At 45.9% G+C, this 15,731-nt stretch overlaps 1 protein-coding gene across 2 annotated transcripts in view; it reads left to right on the forward strand.

Annotated features, from left to right (window-relative positions):
• The window catches only part of KCNA3 (potassium voltage-gated channel subfamily A member 3), a 173,736-nt gene that overhangs the window by 40,217 nt on the left and 117,788 nt on the right, over nt 1-15,731 (forward strand). The window lies entirely within an intron of this gene.

The following is a 15,731-nucleotide window of genomic DNA, read 5'->3' on the forward strand; positions in this document are numbered from 1 at the left end:
TTTCTTTCTTCTTTGTACATACTACTATAGTATAGTAGCTTACTGTAGCAGTCTGCGGTGCTGCTGAGCTGACAGTGTCCAGCAGGTCCGTCATCAGTCATCATTACCTAATAAATATATTATCTACCTCTCCGGCTGCAGTACTAGTGATATTATATATACATACATATATATATATATATTGATTTCATCTCATTATCATCCAGTCTATATTAGCAGCAGACACAGTACGGTAGTCCACGGCTGTAGCTACCTCTGTGTCGGCACTCGGCAGTCCATTCATAAGTATACTAGTATCCATCCATCTCCATTGTTTACCTGAGGTGCCTTTTAGTTGTGCCTATTAAAATATGGAGAACAAAAATGTTGAGGTTCCAAAATTAGGGAAAGATCAAGATCCACTTCCACCTCGTGCTGAAGCTGCTGCCACTAGTCATGGCCGAGACAATGAAATGCCAGCAACGTCGTCTGCCAAGGCCGATGCCCAATGTCATAGTACAGAGCATGTCAAATCCAAAACACCAAATATCAGTAAAAAAAGGACTCCAAAACCTAAAATAAAATTGTCGGAGGAGAAGCGTAAACTTGCCAATATGCCATTTACCACACGGAGTGGCAAGGAACGGCTGAGGCCCTGGCCTATGTTCATGGCTAGTGGTTCAGCTTCACATGAGGATGGAAGCACTCAGCCTCTCGCTAGAAAACTGAAAAGACTCAAGCTGGCAAAAGCACCGCAAAGAACTGTGCGTTCTTCGAAATCCCAAATCCACAAGGAGAGTCCAATTGTGTCGGTTGCGATGCCTGACCTTCCCAACACTGGACGTGAAGAGCATGCGCCTTCCACCATTTGCACGCCCCCTGCAAGTGCTGGAAGGAGCACCCACAGTCCAGTTCCTGATAGTCAGATTGAAGATGTCAGTGTTGAAGTACACCAGGATGAGGAGGATATGGGTGTTGCTGGCGCTGGGGAGGAAATTGACAAGGAGGATTCTGATGGTGAGGTGGTTTGTTTAAGTCAGGCACCCGGGGAGACACCTGTTGTCCGTGGGAGGAATATGGCCGTTGACATGCCTGGTGAAAATACCCAAAAAATCAGCTCTTCAGTGTGGAGGTATTTCAACAGAAAAGCGGACAACAGGTGTCAAGCCGTGTGTTGCCTTTGTCAAGCTGTAATAAGTAGGGCTAAGGACGTTAACCACCTCGGAACATCCTCCCTTATACGTCACCTGCAGCGCATTCATAATAAGTCAGTGACAAGTTCAAAAACTTTGGGCGACAGCGGAAGCAGTCCACTGACCAGTAAATCCCTTCCTCTTGTAACCAAGCTCACGCAAACCACCCCACCAACTCCCTCAGTGTCAATTTCCTCCTTCCCCAGGAATGCCAATAGTCCTGCAGGCCATGTCACTGGCAATTCTGACGAGTCCTCTCCTGCCTGGGATTCCTCCGATGCATCCTTGCGTGTAACGCCTACTGCTGCTGGCGCTGCTGCTGTTGCTGCTGGGAGTCGATGGTCATCCCAGAGGGGAAGTCGTAAGCCCACTTGTACTACTTCCAGTAAGCAATTGACTGTCCAACAGTCCTTTGCGAGGAAGATGAAATATCACAGCAGTCATCCTGCTGCAAAGCGGATAACTGAGGCCTAGACAACTATGTTGGTGTTAGACGTGCGTCCGGTATCCGCCGTTAGTTCACAGGGAACTAGACAATTTATTGAGGCAGTGTGCCCCCGTTACCAAATACCATCTAGGTTCCACTTCTCTAGGCAGGCGATACCGAGAATGTACACGGACGTCAGACAAAGACTCACCAGTGTCCTAAAAAATGCAGTTGTACCCAATGTCCACTTAACCACGGACATGTGGACAAGTGGAGCAGGGCAGGGTCAGGACTATATGACTGTGACAGCCAACTGGGTAGATGTATGGACTCCCGCCGCAAGAACAGCAGCGGCGGCACCAGTAGCAGCATCTCGCAAACGCTAACTCTTTCCTAGGCAGGCTACGCTTTGTATCACCGCTTTCCAGAATACGCACACAGCTGAAAACCTCTTACGGCAACTGAGGAAGATCATCACGGAATGGCTTACCCCAATTGGACTCTCCTGTGGATTTGTGGCATCGGACAACGCCAGCAATATTGTGTGTGCATTAAATATGGGCAAATTCCAGCACGTCCCATGTTTTGCACATACCTTGAATTTGGTGGTGCAGAACTTTTAAAAAAACGACAGGGGCGTGCAAGAGATGCTGTCGGTGGCCAGAAGAATTGTGGGACACTTTCGGCGTACAGGCACCACGTACAGAAGACTGGAGCACCACCAAAAACTACTGAACCTGCCCTGCCATCATCTGAAGCAAGAAGTGGTAACGAGGTGGAATTCAACCCTCTATATGCTTCAGAGGTTGGAGGAGCAGCAAAAGGCCATTCAAGCCTATACAATTGAGCACGATATAGGAGGTGGAATGCACCTGTCTCAAGCGCAGTGGAGAATGATTTCAACGTTGTGCAAGGTTCTGATGCCCTTTGAACTTGCCACACGTGAAGTCAGTTCAGACACTGCCAGCCTGAGTCAGGTCATTCCCCTCATCAGGCTTTTGCAGAAGAAGCTGGAGACATTGAAGGAGGAGCTAACACGGAGCGATTCCGCTAGGCATGTGGGACTTGTGGATGGAGCCCTTAATTCGCTTAACAAGGATTCACGGGTGGTCAATCTGTTGAAATCAGAGCACTACATTTTGGCCACCGTGCTCGATCCTAGATTTAAAGCCTACATTGGATCTCTCTTTCCGGCAGACACAAGTCTTCTGGGGTTGAAAGACCTGCTGGTGAGAAAATTGTCAAGTCAAGCGGAACGCGACCTGTCAACATCTCCTCCTTCACATTCTCCCGCAACTGGGGGTGCGAGGAAAAGGCTCAGAATTCCGAGCCCACCCGCTGGCGGTGATGCAGGGCAGTCTGGAGCGACTGCTGATGCTGACATCTGGTCCGGACTGAAGGACCTGACAACGATTACGGACATGTCGTCTACTGTCACTGCATATGATTCTCTCACCAATGAAAGAATGGTGGAGGATTATATGAGTGACTGCATCCAAGTAGGCTCGTCACACAGTCCGTACTTATACTGGCAGGAAAAAGAGTCAATTTGGAGGCCCTAGCACAAACTGGCTTTATTCTACCTAAGTTGCCCTCCCACAAGTGTGTACTCCGAAAGAGTGTTTAGTGCCGCCGCTCACCTTGTCAGCAATCGGCGTACGAGGTTACATCCAGAAAATGTGGAGAAGATGATGTTCATTAAAATGAATTATAATCAATTCCTCCGTGGAGACATTGACCAGCAGCAATTGCCTCCACAAAGTACACAGGGAGCTGAGATGGTGGATTCCAGTGGGGACGAATTGATAATCTGTGAGGAGGGGGATGTACACGGTGATATATCGGAGGATGATGATGAGGTGGACATCTTGCCTCTGTAGAGCCAGTTTGTGCAAGGAGAGATTAATTGCTTCTTTTTTGGTGGGGGTCCAAACCAACCCATTATTTCAGTCACAGTCGTGTGGCAGACCCTGTCACTGAAATGATGGGTTGGTTAAAGTGTGCATGTCCTGTTTATACAACATAAGGGTGGGTGGGAGGGCCCAAGGACAATTCCATCTTGCACCTCTTTTTTCTTTAATTTTTCTTTGCGTCATGTGCTGTTTGGGGAGGGTTTTTTGGAAGGGACATCCTGCGTGACACTGCAGTGCCACTCCTAGATGGGCCCGGTGTTTGTGTCGGCCACTAGGGTCGCTTATCTTACTCACACAGCTACCTCATTGCGCCTCTTTTTTTCTTTGCGTCATGTGCTGTTTGGGGAGGGTTTTTTGGAAGGGACATCCTGCGTGACACTGCAGTGACACTCCTAGATGGGCCCGGTGTTTGTGTCGGCCACTAGGGTCGCTTATCTTACTCACACAGCTACCTCATTGCGCCTCTTTTTTTCTTTGCGTCATGTGCTGTTTGGGGAGGGTTTTTTGGAAGGGACATCCTGCGTGACACTGCAGTGACACTCCTAGATGGGCCCGGTGTTTGTGTCGGCCACTAGGGTCGCTTATCTTACTCACACAGCTACCTCATTGCGCCTCTTTTTTTCTTTGCGTCATGTGCTGTTTGGGGAGGGTTTTTTGGAAGGGACATCCTGCGTGACACTGCAGTGACACTCCTAGATGGGCCCGGTGTTTGTGTCGGCCACTAGGGTCGCTTATCTTACTCACACAGCTACCTCATTGCGCCTCTTTTTTTCTTTGCGTCATGTGCTGTTTGGGGAGGGTTTTTTGGAAGGGACATCCTGCGTGACACTGCAGTGACACTCCTAGATGGGCCCGGTGTTTGTGTCGGCCACTAGGGTCGCTTATCTTACTCACACAGCTACCTCATTGCGCCTCTTTTTTTCTTTGCGTCATGTGCTGTTTGGGGAGGGTTTTTTGGAAGGGACATCCTGCGTGACACTGCAGTGACACTCCTAGATGGGCCCGGTGTTTGTGTCGGCCACTAGGGTCGCTTATCTTACTCACACAGCTACCTCATTGCGCCTCTTTTTTTCTTTGCGTCATGTGCTGTTTGGGGAGGGTTTTTTGGAAGGGACATCCTGCGTGACACTGCAGTGACACTCCTAGATGGGCCCGGTGTTTGTGTCGGCCACTAGGGTCGCTTATCTTACTCACACAGCTACCTCATTGCGCCTCTTTTTTTCTTTGCGTCATGTGCTGTTTGGGGAGGGTTTTTTGGAAGGGACATCCTGCGTGACACTGCAGTGACACTCCTAGATGGGCCCGGTGTTTGTGTCGGCCACTAGGGTCGCTTATCTTACTCACACAGCTACCTCATTGCGCCTCTTTTTTTCTTTGCGTCATGTGCTGTTTGGGGAGGGTTTTTTGGAAGGGACATCCTGCGTGACACTGCAGTGACACTCCTAGATGGGCCCGGTGTTTGTGTCGGCCACTAGGGCCGCTTATCTTACTCACACAGCTACCTCATTGCGCCTCTTTTTTTCTTTGCGTCATGTGCTGTTTGGGGAGGGTTTTTTGGAAGGGACATCCTGCGTGACACTGCAGTGCCACTCCTAGATGGGCCAGGTGTTTGTGTCGGCCACTAGGGTCGCTTATCTTACTCACACAGCTACCTCATTGCGCCTCTTTTTTTCTTTGCGTCATGTGCTGTTTGGGGAGGGTTTTTTGGAAGGGACATCCTGCGTGACACTGCAGTGACACTCCTAGATGGGCCCGGTGTTTGTGTCTGCCACTAGGGTCGCTTATCTTACTCACACAGCTACCTCATTGCGCCTCTTTTTTTCTTTGCGTCATGTGCTGTTTGGGGAGGGTTTTTTGGAAGGGACATCCTGCGTGACACTGCAGTGACACTCCTAGATGGGCCCGGTGTTTGTGTCGGCCACTAGGGTCGCTTATCTTACTCACACAGCTACCTCATTGCGCCTCTTTTTTTCTTTGCGTCATGTGCTGTTTGGGGAGGGTTTTTTGGAAGGGACATCCTGCGTGACACTGCAGTGACACTCCTAGATGGGCCCGGTGTTTGTGTCGGCCACTAGGGTCGCTTATCTTACTCACACAGCTACCTCATTGCGCCTCTTTTTTTCTTTGCGTCATGTGCTGTTTGGGGAGGGTTTTTTGGAAGGGACATCCTGCGTGACACTGCATTGACACTCCTAGATGGGCCCGGTGTTTGTGTCGGCCACTAGGGTCGCTTATCTTACTCACACAGCTACCTCATTGCGCCTCTTTTTTTCTTTGCGTCATGTGCTGTTTGGGGAGGGTTTTTTGGAAGGGACATCCTGCGTGACACTGCAGTGACACTCCTAGATGGGCCCGGTGTTTGTGTCGGCCACTAGGGTCGCTTATTTTACTCACACAGCTACCTCATTGCGCCTCTTTTTTTCTTTGCGTCATGTGCTGTTTGGGGAGGGTTTTTTGGAAGGGACATCCTGCGTGACACTGCAGCGACACTCCTAGATGGGCCCGGTGTTTGTGTCGGCCACTAGGGTCGCTTATCTTACTCACACAGCTACCTCATTGCGCCTCTTTTTTTCTTTGCGTCATGTGCTGTTTGGGGAGGGTTTTTTGGAAGGGACATCCTGCGTGACACTGCAGTGACACTCCTAGATGGGCCCGGTGTTTGTGTCGGCCACTAGGGTCGCTTATCTTACTCACACAGCTACCTCATTGCGCCTCTTTTTTTCTTTGCGTCATGTGCTGTTTGGGGAGGGTTTTTTGGAAGGGACATCCTGCGTGACACTGCAGTGACACTCCTAGATGGGCCCGGTGTTTGTGTCGGCCACTAGGGTCGCTTATCTTACTCACACAGCTACCTCATTGCGCCTCTTTTTTTCTTTGCGTCATGTGCTGTTTGGGGAGGGTTTTTTGGAAGGGACATCCTGCGTGACACTGCAGTGACACTCCTAGATGGGCCCGGTGTTTGTGTCGGCCACTAGGGTCGCTTAGCTTAGTCATCCAGCGACCTAGGTGCAAATTTTAGGACTAAAAATAATATTGTGAGGTGTGAGGTATTCAGAATAGACTAAAAATGAGTGTAAATTATGGTTTTTGAGGTTAATAATACTTTGGGATCAAAATGACCCCCAAATTCTATGATTTAAGCTGTTTTTTTAGTGTTTTTTGAAAAAAACACCCGAATCCAAAACACACCCGAATCCGAAAAAAAAATTCGGTGAGGTTTTGCCAAAACGCGGTCGAACCCAAAACACGGCCGCGGAACCGAACCCAAAACCAAAACACAAAACCCGAAAAATTTCAAGTGCACATCTCTAGTTTAAAGATCCTAAAATGGCGTGCCACTGGTTGTTCTTGTGGCACCACCAGGCCTTCCACTGCTTTACGTATCGATGACCTATGCATATTCATGCGTTCTTTAAACTGTCTCGTGGTCTTCCCTATGTAGAGAAGACCACATGGGCAGCGAATAAAGTATATGACATGCGTACTAGAGCATGTCAAAACCTGACGAATATAAAACCGTTTCCCTGAATGTGGGTGTGAAAACGAATCCCAACTTTCCAGGAAACTACAAGTGGTGCAACCCGTGCATCGGTAGCACCCAGGACGACGGCTCAAAAAGTGCATAGAGGCAGGAACTCTGGAAAACCCTGAGATATCATTTTTTATAAGCCAATCTTTTAAGTTCTTGTTCCGTGAAAAACTAGGCATGACCTCGGTCTCATGAAAGACCTTCAGGTCAGGGTCACTTTTCACTAGAGGCCACAACCTTTTAGTGTGTCTTACAGTATCGGCACTTTGGTTGTGAAATTTCTGTACAAATGGGATTTTATTATTTAATTTAGAATTTTTGGTAGTGGGTACCAGGGCCTGTTCTCTAGGGATAGCCAATACTTTCTGTTTGATGCGTATTAATTCATCAAACTTGTATCCTCTGGCCACAAACTGACGAATCATGGCATCTATGTCCCTTTCGGTTATCATCAAATTATCCGAAATTCTATGCACTCTGAGAAACTGTGAGTATGGGAGACCTTTTTTGGTACTAATGGGATGTTGACTAGAAAAATGTAAAACATTATTTCTATCGGTGGGTTTTTTGTATAATGAGGTATGGAGACCATCTGGATCTAACTGGATGAACACATCCAGATAATTCACCTGTTTATTACTAATAGTGTAGGTGAATTTGATAAAGTTATTATTATTATTGGCCATAAGCATAAGATCATGAAACTCAACCTCACTACCAGACCATATGATCAACAGGTCATCAATGTACCTCAGAAATAACAAAATTTTAGAAGAAATACTTTGATCTGTAAAGAAAATTTCACGTTCGACATCAAACATGTAACAATTAGCAAATGCCGGGGCCACACAGGACCCCATGGCACAGCCTTGCAATTGTATATACCAACGGTTATCAAATAAAAAGTAATTCCTCTTAAGAGTCAACCCTAACAATTGTACAAAAAATGCAACATCTGGGCCCTGATATACTGAACTCTGAGAAAGCAATCTTTCTGCTGCCTGTAGACCACCATCATGCGGAATACTTGTGTACAAATTCACAACGTCTACAGTACAAAGGAAACAACTCGGTAACGGATTCGGCAGGGTTTGTAACCTATGAAGTAAAGCAGTAGTGTCTTTCAAATACGTATTCTGAACTTGGATGACAGGTTGAAAAAACGTGTCCAGATACTTAGATACTTTATAGTAGATGGAATCCCTGGCGGCAATAATCGGCCGACCAGGGGGCCGTACAGCATCCTTGTGGATTTTGGGCAGGGTGTATAGTACAGGCGCCACAGGAAATTCCTGTATTAGCGCATTTTTTACTTGAGCAGTAATTATACTCTCACTAACCGCCTGTGACAACACCCTGTCCAATTCCTTATTAAACAACAGAGTAGGATCATTTTCCAATTCCCTATATACCAATGCATCACCTAGCTGCCTGTATATCTCATCACGGTATTGACCAATGTCCTGAACAACAATCCCGCCCCCCTTGTCTGCCGGGCGGATGATAATACTCCGGTCCTTGCTCAAATTCACGAGTGTCTCATATTCTTCTTTGGACATATTGGGTACTGTGGGCACATCAGGTCTGGCAGTAGGTAGATCCAAATTTCTCTGAAAACATTTCAGAGAAGCATTGGTAGTATAGGGATCAAATTTGGATCGAGGTTTGATCGATGGTGGTACGGGATCTGGATCGGAAGTCATCTGAGACTTTCCTTGGAAAAATTCTTTCAATCTCAGATTCCTATTAAACTTGTATGCATCAATTTTCCATTGTAAAATGTCCATATCACAAGAGGGGACAAAAGAAAGTCCTTTATTCAAGATCTCTAATTCACATGGTGTCAATTCTCGACTCGAGAGGTTAAATACTAAGTTTTGTTGCTCTTTTTTGACTTCGCTTTTGAGGATCCTTTCCCACTGTCTGCCCCTTCTCGTGGGGCGGAAACCTTGACCGTGCGCTGAGCGCGGGTGCTGACCCCTAAAGGGGGTTTTCTACTTGTACTGGTGCTGGTATCATCCGTATCACTTTGTGTGGACACCCCGCCACTGGAGGTCTCTGTGTCCCCAGGAAACTTCCGAAATCTCCTAGGTTTGTTCTGAAAGGGCTGTTTGTTGTTAGGGTTAAACGCCCAAGCATATACCCTGTTTACTGCATAGTCCCTTTGTACTGTGACTAATTTTTCTCTCTTGAACTTGACCAAATTACGTCTATAAACCTCAATCTGTTCAGTCAGTTTGTCCATCCATTTATTGGAATCGTCGGCAATCAACTGGTTCAGATGCAATTCCTCAAAAGAGGCAATTTTCGTTTTGACGGCTTCAAGCTCACGTGCAGATTCCTCTATAACGAGGAGGATTAAATCTAGGCTGCATTTTTTCAAGATTGCTGCCCACTTGCGGCAGAAGTCCACACTAAACTTCCCAATTGTTGGGGAATTCCTGATCCGGAACCCCCTAGGGATCTGACCACTCCTGTGGTAGTCAGATAAGGTGACTCCATGTAGCAAATAGTCAATTTCTTTTTTCTTAAGCCGTAATAGTTGAAAATACAGTTGCTCCTGTGATTCATCTCCTCCTGTATTCAAAAGATTGTCCTTAAACCTGATCTGTTCTGCATCTGCATCTGAAAAACTCCATGTCTCCCTGACTGGGAGAATGATATTCCTGAAACCAGATGATTCAGCCATATTGTACAGGACGAAACAATACTCAGTCAATAGTCCCTGATGGTCACAACTGAATCTCCTGGAGACCGACACTATGATCACAAATGCAGTGATAATTCCAACATAGCAGGTGCCTTGTAAGATAAAGCAGAAGCCCTAATGGCCACAACGGGACCGCAGGACCTCAGCCAAATCCAATATACACAGTCCAACAACCGGCACTCACGCTTTTACGCAATAATGCCCAGGTGCTCTCCCAGGTAAAAACCTAGCATATCACTCTCAAAGCAGGTGGCACTCACGGGTCTTCTTAATGAATGGAATGAACAGATCAGGTAGATCAACGTTTCGATTTTATTGCAAAATCGTCATCAGGATCAGATAAATATAACAACAAAATCAACAGTTTTATAGCTCACCCAAAGTGATATCCACGCCTTCTCGCCATGCCGCCGGGCTCCGGGTGCCCAGCGTCTTCCGGTGACGTTCGCCGCCGCCGGCGTCCACACGCACGTCATCACGTCAGCCCGGCTTCTCGTTACCCGGCAACACAGGAAGGCGGGTAAGCGTCAGTGCACCCAACCACCAATGAGGGTCCTCCGCCACTCCTCCTGGACCTGGTTACGGACCCGAATTTTGTTATTTCTGAGGTAGATTGATGACCTGTTGATCATATGGTCTGGTAGTGAGGTTGAGTTTCATGATCTTATGCTTATGGCCAATAATAATAATAACTTTATCAAATTCACCTACACTATTAGTAATAAACAGGTGAATTATCTGGATGTGTTCATCCAGTTAGATCCAGATGGTCTCCATACCTCATTATACAAAAAACCCACCGATAGAAATAATGTTTTACATTTTTCTAGTCAACATCCCATTAGTACCAAAAAAGGTCTCCCATACTCACAGTTTCTCAGAGTGCATAGAATTTCGGATAATTTGATGATAACCGAAAGGGACATAGATGCCATGATTCGTCAGTTTGTGGCCAGAGGATACAAGTTTGATGAATTAATACGCATCAAACAGAAAGTATTGGCTATCCCTAGAGAACAGGCCCTGGTACCCACTACCAAAAATTCTAAATTAAATAATAAAATCCCATTTGTACAGAAATTTCACAACCAAAGTGCCGATACTGTAAGACACACTAAAAGGTTGTGGCCTCTAGTGAAAAGTGACCCTGACCTGAAGGTCTTTCATGAGACCGAGGTCATGCCTAGTTTTTCACGGAACAAGAACTTAAAAGATTGGCTTATAAAAAATGATATCTCAGGGTTTTCCAGAGTTCCTGCCTCTATGCACTTTTTGAGCCGTCGTCCTGGGTGCTACCGATGCATGGGTTGCACCACTTGTAGTTTCCTGGAAAGTGGGGATTCGTTTTCACACCCACATTCAGGGAAACGGTTTTATATTCGTCAGGTTTTGACATGCTCTAGTACGCATGTCATATACTTTATTCGCTGCCCATGTGGTCTTCTCTACATAGGGAAGACCACGAGACAGTTTAAAGAACGCATGAATATGCATAGGTCATCGATACGTAAAGCAGTGGAAGGCCTGGTGGTGCCACAAGAACAACCAGTGGCACGCCATTTTAGGATCTTTAAACATGGGTTGACTACATTACGCTACAAAATTATTGATCAGGCCCCAAAAAATATTAGAGGAGGTGACAGAGATCGTGCTCAGAGGGAAGTGAAATGGATACATCGACTAGATACTGTGGCCCCTCGTGGCCTGAATGAATCATTAGGCCTTAATTGCTTCCTTTGAAACATTTTGTTAAAGTGTTTTTTTTGAATTCTGGGTATGTATATATCTGCTGTTTTAGTGTAATGTTGCCTTTTATACCATTTACCAATCAGTCCACTCGGTGTCCGAAGTTTTAGATATTGTCTTGATTAGACATGATCTACTATATTGCTCTGTGCCAATTGTCCCTGTGGTTATATTGTTTTTATTATGTATGGGCTTCCGCATTTTCTGCCTCCCCCCTGGATGCTGGGCTACGGGACGCCGGGACGCACTGATCACACAGAGGCGGGGTGACGGTCACATGGCGCCTAGTGTTCCGGGTCCGTAACCAGGTCCAGGAGGAGTGGCGGAGGACCCTCATTGGTGGTTGGGTGCACTGACGCTTACCCGCCTTCCTGTGTTGCCGGGTAACGAGAAGCCGGGCTGACGTGATGACGTGCGTGTGGACGCCGGCGGCGGCGAACGTCACCGGAAGACGCTGGGCACCCGGAGCCCGGCGGCATGGCGAGAAGGCGTGGATATCACTTTGGGTGAGCTATAAAACTGTTGATTTTGTTGTTATATTTATCTGATCCTGATGACGATTTTGCAATAAAATCGAAACGTTGATCTACCTGATCTGTTCATTCCATTCATTAAGAAGACCCGTGAGTGCCACCTGCTTTGAGAGTGATATATATATATATATATATATATATACTATATATAACAGTTTGAAGCACAAACCGGCAGTCACTGAATGTCCTCCTGGTAGAACTACAGATCCAAGGCTGGAGTAGTATATCCACTTGCAGACTGAAAATCTCAAGTCCAGGACAGTTCACAGTCTTATCACACGCTGCTAAAGCAGCAGCTGTCGTCCACCCCGGATACCGGTCTCCATACGTGAAATAATGTGTCTAGAAGAGATTAAATGATGGGGCCAATAGTGCATTAAAAACATAACAGTTTATTGGAACAGCACATATACCGATGAATGCGCACCAAAAAAGGTGGGACAAACACCGCTTATAAAACAAGCATGCAATAATCACAAAAGGACTTTTTCACCACCGCGTCCTGCCAAGTTCATCATCCGATAACAAGCCATGCCCCTACGCATTTCGTCACCTGGACTTTGTCAGAGGGCCTGTCTTGTCATTCCTAATCGATCTCTTGTATCAGTCAGAAGCACCTATGTCTTCCAATTAGAGCAGACGTCTTTAAGTCTGTATTCTTATTTGCAGTATCTCAAAAGTTTTTCCACTTAGAACTAGATCCAGAAATTCAATATCATGTTTCTGGAAATTTGATATAGAACTAAGATTATATTAATTTACATTCAAGTATTCAACAAAACCATTGAACTCTAGTTCGGTATAATGCCAAATTACAAGTATGTAATCAATATAGCGCTTAAAAAGTACAATTCTTTCACCAAAGGGATTATTATTCAATACTTTTTCTTTCTTCCATGCCCCCATATATAAATTGGTGACACTCGGGGGAAAATATCGTCCCCATCGCCAAATCACATGTTTGTACAAAGAATTCATCTAAAAAAGTAAAATAATTGTTTAAAAACAAAATCTAAACATTCCAATAAAAATATAGTTCTCTGTGTATCCATTTCTAGATCGCTGTTTAACATCAGTTTATAGACTGTATACCTTTATCATGAGGGATAGAGGTATTGGGGGTCATTCTGACCCGTTCGCATGCAGCGGTTTATCGCTGCGGTGTGAGCGGGTGCGGAATGGGCATGCGTGGCAGCCGCAGTGCACGTGCACAATGTTGCCCGGCGACAGGGATCACCGGGTTACAGTGCGACTTACAAAGGAAGTGGTCGCAGAGCCGACCGCAAAGAAGATTGACAGGGAGGAGGTGTGCCAGGGCGGATCCGGACCGCTTGGAGCCGTTTTCGGGGAGTGGTGAGTATAACGCAGGCGTGTCCAGAAGAACGGAGTGCGGATGTCTGACATCAAAGCCGGCTCCAGCATCGCAGGGATTGTCGCACAGGGTAAGTATGTATAGGGCTAGTCATCTTTTGCTTGACATTTTTTTAGCTTAGCAGGGCTGCACAAGTGATCGCAGCCCTGCTAAGCTAAATTACACTCCCCCATAGGCATGTACTAGTTGATCGCAGCAGCAACAAAAAGTTGCTGACTGCGATCAACTCGGAATGACCACCATACCAGACCACCCGCCTTGTCTGCTTGCTTAATGATAAGTTGTTTATTTTCCGAAAGGTTTTTTAAGGCTTTTTGTTCTATTATGTTTAGATTATTAGTCCGAGAATTTTTTATATCACTTATTTTATCAAAGTCCTATTTCACCAACTGTGCAAATAAATCAATATAGAATCCCCTTGATTCTAATGGATAAAAGGTGGATTAATTTTTTTTAAACCTGAAGTGTTCTTTACTTGCTGACATTCATAATTTGTTACTGGGGCCAGAGATTTATTGTTTTGTGAAATAAAATGTCGCTTAAGGGTCATATTTCGAACATACAGATTCAAATCCATATATAAATTAAACCTATTAACCCCTGCAGTTGGGGAAAAGGACAATCAGCTTCTGATAATTTGACCTTTGAAAGATTGAATTTACCAATGTTTTTCAGGGGGCTTAGTATTAGTAGAAATTAGATCGGAGCTCTTTTTTTGTAAGGTACTCTTTCCTCCTCTCTTACCTCTTCTCCTCTGTACCTTTTTCCTATTCCACGTGTACCAGTAGATAAACGTGGCGGGGATAGAATAAATAGATTGAATAAAAAAGAAACCTTCTGGATCGTTATTTTAAACACACTATGCCCGAAGGGGTTAAATGAAGGTTATGAACTCACTCCCTTCTTGTCTTAATATGTGTTTGTTTTCATTGTCTGTATTTACTTATAGCTGCCCATGTACCTGTATGGGTCTTTTGATTGCCCATTGTCCTTTTAATTGAAAAACATTTTCTTGTATATGTGCAAGTGAAATATATGCATGATATCAATTTAGAGATGAGCGCCTGAAATTTTTCGGGTTTTGTGTTTTGGTTTTGGGTTCGGTTCCGCGGCCGTGTTTTGGGTTCGAACGCGTTTTGGCAAAACCTCACCGAATTTTTTTTGTCGGATTCGGGTGTGTTTTGGATTCGGGTGTTTTTTTCAAAAAACACTAAAAAACAGCTTAAATCATAGAATTTGTGGGTCATTTTGATCCCAAAGTATTATTAACCTCAAAAACCATAATTTACACTCATTTTCAGTCTATTCTGAATACCTCACACCTCACAATATTATTTTTAGTCCTAAAATTTGCACCGAGGTCGCTGTGTGAGTAAGATAAGCGACCCTAGTGGCCGACACAAACACCGGGCCCATCTAGGAGTGGCACTGCAGTGTCACGCAGGATGTCCCTTCCAAAAAACCCTCCCCAAACAGCACATGACGCAAAGAAAAAAAGAGGCGCAATGAGGTAGCTGTGTGAGTAAGATTAGCGACCCTAGTGGCCGACACAAACACCGGGCCCATCTAGGAGTGGCACTGCAGTGTCACGCAGGATGGCCCTTCCAAAAAACCCTCCCCAAACAGCACATGACGCAAAGAAAAAAAGAGGCGCAATGAGGTAGCTGTGTGAGTAAGATTAGCGACCCTAGTGGCCGACACAAACACCGGGCCCATCTAGGAGTGGCACTGCAGTGTCACGCAGGATGTCCCTTCCAAAAACCCCTCCCCAAACAGCACATGACGCAAAGAAAAAAAGAGGCGCAATGAGGTAGCTGACTGTGTGAGTAAGATTAGCGACCCTAGTGGCCGACACAAACACCGGGCCCATTTAGGAGTGGCACTGCAGTGTCACGCAGGATGTCCCTTCCAAAAAACCCTCCCCAAACAGCACATGACGCAAAGAAAAAAAGAGGCGCAATGAGGTAGCTGACTGTGTGAGTAAGATTAGCGACCCTAGTGGCCGACACAAACACCGGGCCCATCTAGGAGTGGCACTGCAGTGTCACGCAGGATGTCCCTTCCAAAAAACCGTCCCCAATCAGCACATGATGCAAAGAAAAAGAAAAGAAAAAAGAGGTGCAAGATGGAATTGTCCTTGGGCCCTCCCACCCACCCTTATGTTGTATAAACAAAACAGGACATGCACACTTTAACCAACCCATCATTTCAGTGACAGGGTCTGCCACACGACTGTGACTGATATGACGGGTTGGTTTGGACCCCCCCCAAAAAAGAAGCAATTAATCTCTCCTTGCACAAACTGGCTCTACAGAGGCAAGATGTCCAC

This window comes from Pseudophryne corroboree, chromosome 2, assembly GCF_028390025.1.
Source record: "Pseudophryne corroboree isolate aPseCor3 chromosome 2, aPseCor3.hap2, whole genome shotgun sequence".
In the NCBI taxonomy this organism is placed as follows: domain Eukaryota; kingdom Metazoa; phylum Chordata; class Amphibia; order Anura; family Myobatrachidae; genus Pseudophryne; species Pseudophryne corroboree.